The following is a 12,911-nucleotide window of genomic DNA, read 5'->3' as shown; positions in this document are numbered from 1 at the left end:
AATACATATAAGTAACCAAAGTATATAACAGCGTGTTCGTGCAAATGTGAAAAGAGCATAAAAATAAATATAAATAAATATAGATTTAAAAATAAAAAAAGTAAAGATCGTTACACAGTAATGGCTATAATAAGGCACGTTTATATTTACATTGAAAGCTCTTCAGGAAATTAAAATTAAATTTTACTGTATTTACGCGCAAAGATAAAATGAGTGTCGGCGTTTTGATGTTATATCAAGCTTCTAATTATCAGTTAATTACTTTCGATTGTCAGCAAACGGTTTTTTAATATAATTCAATGCGTTTAGCTATTGTATCCTTTTGTACCTTTGATTATTATTATTTTTCTCGTTTCTCGTTTCTAAATTTACCTTTTTAATTAATTTCTTCTTGAATCGGCACGCGCTGTTATTTTATACGGACGCGTACATTAATTAACGTGTTAATTATCGCATAATTAAATGCCAAAGCGGAAGGATTGTTGGAAGTCGAATTAAAGCGCCGTATCGATGAAAAATATAAATTCGCGGCCGAGATAAAAGCGGAAGCGAAATGGAAACGGATGTGAAAACATTCGACGAGTGACGTTTGGGGGCGAGATGGTAAAACGCGACGATGAATGGAGTGTCGAAACGGCAAATGGGATTCAGCAATATCAAAACGACGAACAGCGTATCCATTTCTAAAAACGCCCTCGCCCGCGTGTAAAACATGTATCTATCATATTTTCTTATTTACTTGACACGCGACGGATGCGGAATGATATAAGTCGTAGCCCATGCTGGATACAGTTCTCGCAAACTGCAAGCGCTGTGATATCTTTCGCGAGATGAAATTGATTTTGAAATATTGAAACTGTTTATACAAAATGTCTTCTTTAGCCAAATTTCGATGACGTGTCTAGACAGGCGGAAGAAAAAAAAATTTTTACAGACACGTAGGAAGACTGAAAATTTGTATTTTGCTGCAATCGAGGCGACGTTTTGCCGCAGTGAATGATTTTTTATTTTTTTTAAGAAACATTACCTCGATGAAGAGTAGGTAGGAAGCGGAAAGAGACCACCGGCGCGCGATTTTTCCTTTTATCACCATTGTATTTGACATACAACGGATCACTAAAAGAAAATACAGCACATTAGTGGGTTTTTGTTATGAAAAGTCTTCCCTGTAGATTACGCATCGGGCTGCATACTGCGGCGGCGGTATAAGTATCATCGATTTCCAATTTTCTCTGCACAACTCTCGAACGCCACTTCGATTCCGCGCCATTCAATTTACCCATATAGGATTACGGCTGCAAGATGAACTAGTGCCTCTCAATATAATTGCAAACGTATCTCTGATATGCTTGCAAAATGAGTAGAGTCATTAGCATACGCGATAGAATTGTTAGCACCAGTAGAATTATTATTACTATTATTATACCCATACATTATTTCTCGATTCGTCGAATTAGGTTGTCTTAAAAATTTGATTACTATTTTGTTTAAAAATTTAACAAAAAAATTGAAATTTTTTAAATATTGTTATCAGAACAGTCTCATATTATGCTCTTTAGATTAAATGACGATTGTAACATCGAGATAAAAATATAATATTGTATTTTGTTAAAATTTTAGATACTCAATTTTTTTAAAGAAGATAAAATTAATATACAAGCAACATTATCGTTGTCTCATATGTAAACACACACGAAAAAATATTATTTCTTGCTTATATATGAAAAACCATGCAATGATAATTAAACAGAACATAAAAGTTTATATTTGATACTGTTTTATTTCTTTTTTTCTATTGAAAATTGAGAGATAACGTTTGATGTACGATTAACGACAAATCGTAGCTTAATACTACATCTCATCCTTTAAGCTTCGACGATTATCTTGCCATTTACTGATCATCATTGTTTATACTTCGAAATGATATAAATCGACTGAGATTACGTCGTTACCACGTTAATCCGTGGTGGTTAAGTGCCCCTGATTTTTGTCGTAAAAATGCGGAATATAAAAAGACCGTAAAGCACGGCGGTAAATACTACATCGCCGAATTAAATGCGGACTATCATTTTCCCATTATCCGGAATCACTTTGGCGGAGTTGGCGCCGACTTATTTAAATTTAATATCGGTCCATCGAGAGAATTAACTCGATTGCTGTTAACTCTGAATTGCATGTGTGTCGCTAAAAATGCTCGTAAACAGAGATTCGCGCGTACATGTAGAATAAATGTCATAAGACTCAATAAGAATTAAAATAAAAATAAAAATTATAGGTACTTTTTGAATTAATAAAAGGAAACATCACCTACGTTTGTACAGGTTATAATATATCAGTATGAAAAATGCATATATTGTACAAAATGAATTTATGGACAAAATGCAATTATAATTTCTCTCAATTTTTTCCATAATATCAGAATTTTCATTGTACTTTTAAACGCCCTATAATTATAACGCACACACGCAGCTGTTATTAAAAATGTGAATGTTTTAACATTTTATTATGCATTGTAGCGTTCATGAATATCAGCCAATTTAGCGAACAAAAAAAAAGATACAAAATCGCTGCTCGGGCATGTAACACGGATTTCCATTCGCAAGCACCGCATAAATTCGATAACGAGCAACGCGATCGGGAGACAGTAAACGGTGAATAAAGGGCCAGGACATTCGCATCGACTTATTTAAATCCAATGTCGACCCGAAAGAGAGCAGTAAGCAGGGTCGCCGTTGCGCGAGACCCCCCCATCTTCGGTCGCTATAAAATACATTTCTGGGACGAGAGACACGGGCTTTTCTCATTCCTCGGTTCCCTCGGCGTGTCGTCAGTAATATTGCTTGCAATAAATTACGCGGTCCTCTCTTTCTCTCTCTCTCAGCATCCCCAACCTCTCCTCTCTCTCTTCTTTCTTCATCGCGGAATCTGCCGCGTCCCGAATATCCTTTAGGACGATCCCGGTCGGGGTACTCCCGGACGACGTATCGCCGAAAATTTTCACGGGAATGTCGAGTCAGCTGACGTAACTGCCCCTATCCGCCTTCGGACGTTGAGAAATCGCGCGCTGGAATTTTAACTCTCAGACTCGTGCACGTTCGTTTCCGAATAACCCCGAGCCTAATTGCATTTTTGTATACGCCACCGCCGTGTTTGCGAGGAGCCTTTTTTCATCCCCACTGTAAACGAGAAATGGAAGAGATGGGTATTTCCTTGCCTTAATATAGTGCCCCTTATATATTCTGATATATGAATATTTTAAGGATCTTTGGAGAGAGAATGGAGACCGGGATTTTATTCTTGAATGCGCATCGCGCACATTGTTCTTTCATGACCGCCGTAAGTCGTAGATATTTTATTAAACTATCTATCTATATACATCTAACATATATATTCCTCGCTTTTTTTTATCCGAACGTTTATCTCAAGTATATCCAAAGCTTTTCCATAATAACACTTTCTCATTTCCGTCAGCGGTCTCTTTGATTATTTCATCATTGTAAGATTACAAGCGCTTTCACAGGATACTCTCTCTCGATGTTCCTTCCGAGAGAGATTTATTCACAGCATTCAGAGAAGATACCGTCTTTTGAAATCACCCCTATACGGGAATGGCTATTTGAGGAAAACGGATGTTATCTCGGGATTAAAAGTCTTTGTCTCGAATCACTGACCGCGCGCATGTCCACCCTCTGTATCCTACTTATAACCGCTCACGTACCATTTTAAGCGCTCGTTCGCCCTTAACCGCCACCCTAACCTACCCTTAACGCGTATAAGCCGTCCGGGAGAATGAGAGGGAGGGAGGGGGAGGGGTAAAACACGTGCGGCGCGGCGCATAATTCGCGGAATATCGCGGATATTAAATTGCACAACCGGAAAATCTCCCCGGCCGTTCGCTGATACCGCATAAAGGGATGGATTTAATATAACCGGCGGGGGGATGCGATTATAAACAATGCGGCCCGTCGAGGCTTTCAGTGACCATCTCCGTACCATCCTCGCCACTTCTATCGTTATTCTGCTCGACACAAACGTGCCTGGCGCGCGATTATCATCCCAAAGAAGCAGTCGGGAACCGAGAGTTATGAACCGTCCTGGTCCTGGACGAATTCGCCCGACTCTTTGAGGAAACGGACGATATTAAAAATTAAAATGTCTGAGATTTTATCCAGCAATAATGTATTTATTTGGATTTAATCATGTCTTGATTTACATTTTTGTTTACTGATGATTCGATTTTATTCTATCGCGTGTATTTACATATATTTTACTACGTTTTACGTATATGTCTTTATAAGCGCGAACTTTCTTTGGTAGCAAAATAAACGTTTCTTATTTCGGGATAGTCGTTTGCTGAATGACCGGGAAAAAAAAAAGAAATATTGGACTGTCGTCTGCATTGCCCACACCCTGCACTCCTAGCGTGCTAAGGGACCGAGTTCGCGAAATATTGCGAGGAACGAGATTTAATACTTCGTCGCCGTATATTAAGTCGCGGTGGCGTGGACAATGCCGGGGGTCGGCGACCCATGAATACGAGTATCCTGATAAAATTTAACGGGCCGACTGCGACCGCGTAAAGTCGGGTTAAAGCTTCTCTTCCCCGACGTCTCGTCTGCTACCACGTGTTAACACGCGCGCAGTTGACACGCGACGCTTGCTTCTATAGAAAACGCAAACAAAGAAATTGATTATTTTAGCGCGACGTGAAAGGGATTTGGGAAACGGCGCAGCCAACGGCACCTTCTCTCTCCGTAACTTATAGCTTTCGCGACGAATTCGTAACTGAGGCTTTTCTTAAGGAGAAATGAAACGCGAAAACGCCTGGCTGTAATTTAATTAAAGAACAAAAAACTAAAGTGTTTTCAAAAAGTGAGCTTGGAAAATAAAAATGCGCAGCGAAATCCCTTTAATTACCTTCTTATCTTTGATAAACTTTTAAATTAATGTAAAAAGAAAACAGCATTCAAATATAAAAGTTTTCATTAGAAATAAATCAGTTCTCTAATTTAGTGAAACGATTGCAATGAAGTGTTACAGCTAGTTTGTATATAATATAAAATAATATAGTTAAATATATGAATATACATTGAGGTAAAAAGTACTGAACTTTAATAAATATTTATTCGAATAGTACTAATGAAATATTTACTAAATGTAAATATATACTTATTTGGTACAAGAATCATTTTTATTTAAGTATCATTTTTGTAGAATAAAGATTTACATGTACCGCAGGTAAATGTTTTATTAGTACTATATATTTGAATAAATATTTATTAAAATTCATATGGAGTTTCTTCTCTCGGTGTGATATGTAATATTCTAAAATATTACGATAGAAGGTCGACGTTTACTTCACATTTAGGCATCTGAAAATAATTTCTCTTAATATTTTTGCGCACAGATCGTCATAAACAGCTTTATAAGATAATAATAATTAAAGTAAATGAATAAAAGAGTGTGATGGTCGAAATAATATTAATTGTTATTTGAGGAAATAATAAATCTCAGCTTTTCACTGAATGATGAATTGGAAAACAAATATATTTTTCATCGGTAACAAGAGGGAACGAGGAGGCCGCGATATTTAACGAATAATACATCAGCGTTATGCGGCTCATTGGAAGAGAGTCGCGGAATCTCGCGAGACTGTGAAATAATAATTTGTAACAAGAGGAAGGGCGCCCGTACCACGCTCCGCAATTAGCAGAAATCAATTTGTGTCGGAAACTATTAAACACCGCTTCCTTCCGTCCTAATTTTCCGGCATTATTTCCCCCTGCCCCTCTCTCCGTTAGTCCTGAAGACAACGCCAGCCATTGTGCCGCATAAAATGCCAGCGACGCGAATAACATAAATTACGCGTCGACACGTGTCGGTGATAATCAACAAGCCGACAAGTATACACGCGTGGCGCGTTGCAATTAACGAATGTAGCTCTCCGTTTGCAGAAACGATCCTATTTTGCGTGGCGAATTACATGCGTGAACGAGATACGCGTTTTCATCGATAACCGAAATCAATTCTCTCATGTTTCCAACTGCTTTTCGAATATTACGGATATTAAATGTCTTTGACAACGAAACGATTAAACATCGAAACGTTTAACGGTAAATTATAATTAAATGAAAAATTTTTGTTTTCATGAAATTACTCCTCTCTATCTAAAAATGTTTACAATGCATTTATTTCGTGAATTCTTCGTTCATTATTACGCGCATTATTAGGAAACAAAAATGCGCACGATCGAACGAAACGTAACTTTATTTAGGTATTTTCAATATGCAATTTTATTTGCATTAAAGATTTAATAATTCGATGAATTAAGGGGAGAGTTCGGTTAATCGAAATGCCTCTTGTTTTCGTAATTTTATACGTAATTATTAATGATATTACTCAACTCTTCGATATATGCGCAACTCGGATTTGGCTAGCTCATTTACGTCATAAGCTGATCGGTGATAAACTCGGCTTTCCGATCGAACGATGAACTTTATTCACAATAGGAATCGAAATGCTGGCGAATGCTTATATAGATCAATCCGTATGTCGATCTACATATTAAGCGCATTATCATAACGTTCCACATTACATTCGAATTTGCGTGTTCATTCTCGCGGAAAATCTTGCGAGTCGTTCTGATACCGAAGAAGTGATATTTATACATGTTTTACATATAATAATAATTATTATAACTGACAAAATTAGATAATCATCTAGGATCACAGGAAATGTTTACGAAGAAAAAATAAATTTATAAACTCACTTTTATATTCTTTTTTTTTTCGTTCTTATATAAGCGTTTACGTAAAGAAAAATGACACGTAAAAGTTTCATTTGATTCGTCTATTTATATCACTTGGATCGATTCATTGTTTATCTGCGGTGGTTTTTTTCACGCCGATTCATTCACATCTCCAGGTGAAATCAAGCTTTCTCATCCACGTTCCCATTCGGAGAAACGGAAAAGCTTCCAAGAGAGAAAGCAGTGAGAGGGACTCTTCGTGTCGCAACGTTGCAAAAAACGCCGCAGTTTCACGCTCATTCCGTGCTAAATTCTTGTTTTTTCTTTGCTGACACTTGCTGTAATTTGCTTTTTTCTCAAGAAGTTTTTATCGCTTGCCGTTATTTTTAGACGGACGATTACGGGATAATTGATTTCAAATGAATATTGGATACTCTTTTCTCTCTCTCTCTCTCTCTTTTTTACTTATATAAAAGTATCTGTCTAAATTATCTTGTAAACTAATTAAGATATAATTAATTAATTCAATTTAATTTTCAAGTTATTTTTAAAAGATGACAAAATTGCCCTTAGAATTTAGCTGTTATTGAATATTTTTAAAAAAATGCTTCTGAATCCGTATTTAAAGACCAACAAATAATTATAAATATTGTAAATAAATGCAAATAATTAACTGTAAAAATGAATTAGTATACTATAGGAGAGCAAAGCAATATTTTTATAAATATTTCAACGAGATACGTGTCAGAAGCGAATGAGTTTTAATACAAAGGGTCTTTATGAAAAATAATGCATAAAATATCTCATCACATAAAGCGAATTATTTCATCCATGACACGATATCTTTCTTCTATAAATATACATTTTTGTGCATTCAAATGAAATAAATTCATCGTGACGCACGGTATATTTTATTCATCATTTATTTGGACGTTTTCAGAGATTACATCAGTGGTACATTTGATCTTAACAAAAGAGATAAATTTTACAAATTTGTTAATAATAAAAAGATAACAAATATTCATATAAATCGTTTGGTCCGCTGGAAGGCTTAAATTTAAATTTCACGAACTTTGCACTTCCCATAAACAAACACTATTTAATCTTCAACCTCAGAGATTCGAGAGCAGAGAGAGAGAGAGAGAGAGAGAGAGAGAGAGAGTTCTGATGGCTAATAGCTGAGAGTTAAGATATACATAACAGCTAGCAGTTTGAAGTTCGGAGTTCGGAGTTGAGGATCGAAAGTTCACGTGCATCCAAACTCGCAAATATTATTCGATATTCATATTTTGATAAATCCTGATACTATTTCGAGTCTCTCTAGCGCGTAATAGTATCATCGGGTATCTGGTTTTATTATCGATCGAATCCCAATCAGATGCGTTTTCAATGACGAACGGAACCTCTCGTTGACGAATCGCGCAATCGGATTCGCGTTCGCCGCGAAATAACGTCAAACACGAGTCTCCGATGGTGTGCAGCTGCCGCGCCGGATCGACGACGGTTCGCAGGCTTCATTCCGAATGTGCTCAAAAAACTGATTCGAGGCACGTAGATGTGCGCGCGTGTCTCATCCGCGTTTGATCTCGACGACGACGACGACGACGGTGGCGGATTCAAGCGCGATTTTTATTCATACCGTTCTTCAACCACGCGCGAATTCCGCGCTGATGAAACCGAGCCAGAATCACGCGAATCGAACCTGGAGAACGCGTTTCCCAGGAAGCGACGCGCTCGTCAACGACGTCAATTGTCAGGAAGCGATAAATATCGCCGCTCGTAAATATCAACAATAAATCCCTCGTTCGAAATCCCGATGCACGAGGTAAATCTCAAAGGACGCCGCACTTCGGATCTCATTTCACGGCATTCATTAATGCCGTATTGTAAGTTTACAGACTCTGTGTGAATATTTTGATACACATATAAATCTTTTAGATTATTTTAAACGGCCGAAATATAAACACAAATTGCAATAATTAATGCACAAATTAAGTTACATTTCAATAAATTATTTTTAAAGTTATTTTGTAATTTAGTCAGATATTTGAATATTGTTGTCTACATGTATATTTATCTGAAACCCTCTCTAAAATTAAATCGATAATGGATGAATGTTTCTGATACTTTATCTAAGATAATTTAACTCATTGGGTACTTGTGAACGCGTAGCGTGGATGATGGACCTACAGATTTCTTCTGCGATTTAGAAACTTTATTGAGAGAGGAAACACGGTGCATTATAAAGTATAATATCGTCTTGGGAGACATACACGTATTCTTACACGTGGAAATTCAGAGTTCCGCGCATATCGCATGATCGAAACTATGGTGGACAAACTATGAAAATATATACAAGGTATTTTCTAGCTCTCGAGATAGCCGAAGTTTCTAACGGTGTGCCCTGAATTCTGAACCAAACATTTCAGACAGAATGTTGCAACATGATGTAGTATCTCGTCTCTGTAGCAATCGTATAAAAAAAAGTAGAGCAATCTTAAAAATTACATTCCAGTTTCTCGATCTAAATAATCTTTGTCGTGAAAGTAATAACAGTCCAAGAATAAAAATATTTTTTCACTTAATCGTTCATATGTTCAATTTCGACTCGGGTGCAATGTTAAACAAAAATATTACAGTTTAAGCTGCGATTGTGACACAATGTTTTTTTTTTATATTTATGTATTAAGAGTAGAAATATCATGAAATGGATCGTAAATATATTATACTACTATGCGTTTGTACACTATAATACGTGCGATATAACGCAATAATTCGTCAAAGCGCCGTAGACATCTTCAGAGTCGTTTAGTTTCGGGACCTCTTTTTTTTCGATTTTCGTTCAGGATACGCCAGTTGGGTCAAGCCAGATAAATGGACTGTCCGAGGACATCCTTCCGAGAATGGAATCCCTCGATTTTGTTTGCACAGCGGAACATGGAATAATCGTTACGCGCGACCGTACTTGAATCAAATCGAAAAGCGTCGACATTGATGTTATTTTATATTAACGGATATCAATCGCGCTCTGATGCAAGAAGAAAAATCAACGTATCTATATTTTATTAATATGCCATCAATATCGAGGCCCAAGTTTTCAGTCAAGTCATTTGAAGCATCTGAAAGCAGTATTTATTTAACTCTCCAAATGTTTTTAGATATTCTTCAATAAAATTGAAAAATAATAAATAAAAAGATACGAGGATTTTTTTACATAAAATTGCTAAAAGAATTTCCTCGAGGAACGCTAGAATTCAAAAGACTTGGAGTATTTTAAATTCTCAAGTGTATCCTCATGCGAAGCATGCAGATTATTTTTATACAAAACGTATATAGAAGATAGCATTAAGATTATTTTTCTAGTTCCTATGCAATTGTATGATAAGTAAAGAATTAATACGAAAACTTTAATATGAAGCTTAAACAAAATAGAATAATACATATATAGTCCTTAAAAAAATAAATGTTTAAAAAAAATAGGCGACGTTATTTTTAATCGTTGAAAAATGTTTTTTTATGTACACGTAAATGTTATCATTAAATTTATCACACGTATGTACACAGTAAAAAAAATAAAATGTCCCAGAAAGTCTACTCTAAATTTTAAGTTAAAATAACTTTTATCTTAAGCTATTAAGTTAAAATAATTGTTATTTTAACTTAACTCTTAAGTTATTTTAACTTAAAATTTAGAGTGGACTTTCTGGGACATACAAAAGTGTTAAAGTAGCATTTTATTTTTTACTGTCTCCATAAACGTTGATCATTGTACAATTATTACTATGCATTATCAACCTCGATTGATGAAATATTCGGAAAGCAGTGTCGTATATCTGTGTACCTCGAAAAAAAAAAAATTCGCCATCATCTCCCGTCGAGATTGATTTATGTCGCTCAAGATTTGCATAAATCTCGCCTGAAGTTCGAAAGTAAGGCTAACTTATTAATGAACGCGTGTCTAACGCATGGCGCGTAAACTAAGCAAAGAAGCAGCTTCCGTTTTACACAGTTCTCCCATGGAGAGCTGCTCTCTTCGCACCTCTCCCGTGAGACGCTTCGCTGCTCCCTGTGTGCGCGACGTTCTCTGCATAAATGAAACGATATCGCTCGTGGCTCGTTCTCTTTTCCCAAACGATCGAACGAGGAGCGCCTCCGGTTTCTCTATCTTTTATTTAAATCCTTGCGATGGGTCGCGTATCGAGGTGAAATCAAATTCAACGATATGTTCAACGCCCCCTTTAAAAGATGCATGTTACACAAAAGGATGAAAACTCGGCGGAAAATCTTCCTCGAGAAACTTGGCGAGCTCGTCCTCGAGAGGATTCTCGATCAGCGCGCGAGAGATGATGACTTCGACGGATCAGTTGCACCTCGTTAATCCCGTGTTATCGCGTTTTCCCGATTTCCATGTCTTTTGTTTGATTCCTTGCGCTGGTTATCGAGGGGAAAATCAAATTCAACGCGATACGTTCAACGCGCTTTGAAAAAGAAAAGAAAAAGGATATAGATGAAAGGAAGAGAAAATTCGGCGGAAAATCTTTCCCGAGAAATTTGGCGAGCTCGTCCTCGAGAGGATTCTCGATTAGCGCGCGGGAGATGACGTCGACGGATCAGTCGCACCTTGTTAACCCCGTGTTACCGTGTTCCCTCGACGATTCACGGGTGCGCTCGTATAATCTACGTCACGCGACTCCTCTCTATCTCTCTCTATCTATCTCTCTCGCGCCGTCTTATTGCCGGAATAACGTAATATCGCCGTAGCGTGTAGTCTACGAGATTGTCGCGACGATGAGGCGCGAGCGCGCTAAGACACCTTTCCATCCGACTTAACGACATTCTCGTGGCGGATTAGGTCGGGCGAGATGGTAGCCGAGAGCGCAAGACAGCGAGACGGGGCAGACGGTGCTCCGTGTCGAATCAGATGGGATTAGCCGGAGATCTGGCCTGAACCCTGAAGCACGGATGTGCCGCGCGCTTTAGCGTAGATCCCGACGTCGAGCGCGCTTCGCGCGAGATTTTCACGGGTCCGCATCGTTTACGCGCGATTTAGTGAAAGCGTTTACCCACTTTGCGCTTTTAGCATAATGCAACATCGTCGGATATTGGGATGCAAAGGACGGCTGAGAGCGCGCGGGCTGCAACCAGCGCGGTTGTCTTATAGGCGACGACGACGGCGCGGCGTCGACTTCACGGTTGCATTGATCCCCGCATTTACTTGGCAGGAAGTGAAATTTAATTTTTATAATTGTTTTAAGCATGTAAATTATTAATTAGCAAATTATCATTACTGCGTAAGCCAATATTTAAAATATAGTTATGTTTAAATAGATCAATAATTTATGGAAGAAAGAGGGAAATTAATATTTTACGTTGATCAAATTGACTATGGATTATCTCGTTTAAAAAAAAACAAAAAAACGCCGAGGAGTAATAATTAAAAATCCAATTAAGTCTGAAATCAACCCTTTGATGTTGTAATTGATAGAACATTACCGATTTTTAATATTTTTTTCTTGTTAAAGACAAAAAAGGATTGTGATTAATATATTAATATTTTAGAATATGTCTTTTTTAATATACATCATTTAGTATAAATTTTCTTAGAAAACGTATTATACAGAAAAAAAGCAGTATTCAGTATTGATGACTATAATTGCGTAGTAAAATAATTAAGGGTAAAAGCTCTGATTATTAGTAACAATCTTGTATTTTGTATAGTTCTACCATGAAAAAATTTTATTATAAGTTATGATAATTTCAAATATCACTGTAGCAAAAGCATTAAGATATGGATACCAAAAATAAAATTAACATTTCTACGTATTTAGTAAATGCAAAATCACAATTATAGTAAATATAACAATTTTTTTGACATTCGCTTACTATTGTATTTACGCAGTAATAACCAATGATATAACTTTCAGAAAGTTAAAACAATGTAAATATTTATAATATAATAGTTGAAATCGAAAATAACTATGAATTATTGTTAAATTATTGTAATTGCAATGATTTTTGTCTCAGTACAGTAACGAATAAATCATATTCAGAAAATAAAAATAAAAATGTTCATATACAATATTCGAAAGTATTTACCGCGAATTTCGTTATCTTATAAATTTTATGAAATTAAAACTGTAATTCTTTTACAAAATGGCAAAAA

General features: G+C 36.6%; 1 protein-coding gene across 1 annotated transcript in view; it reads left to right on the top strand.

Moving 5' to 3' along the window:
- The window catches only part of LOC105195613, a 270,526-nt gene that overhangs the window by 250,289 nt on the left and 7,326 nt on the right, over positions 1 to 12,911 (top strand).

The sequence above is a fragment of the Solenopsis invicta genome, chromosome 4, assembly GCF_016802725.1.
Source record: "Solenopsis invicta isolate M01_SB chromosome 4, UNIL_Sinv_3.0, whole genome shotgun sequence".
NCBI classification, from domain to species: domain Eukaryota; kingdom Metazoa; phylum Arthropoda; class Insecta; order Hymenoptera; family Formicidae; genus Solenopsis; species Solenopsis invicta.
This window is presented reverse-complemented; position numbering and strand designations above follow the sequence as displayed.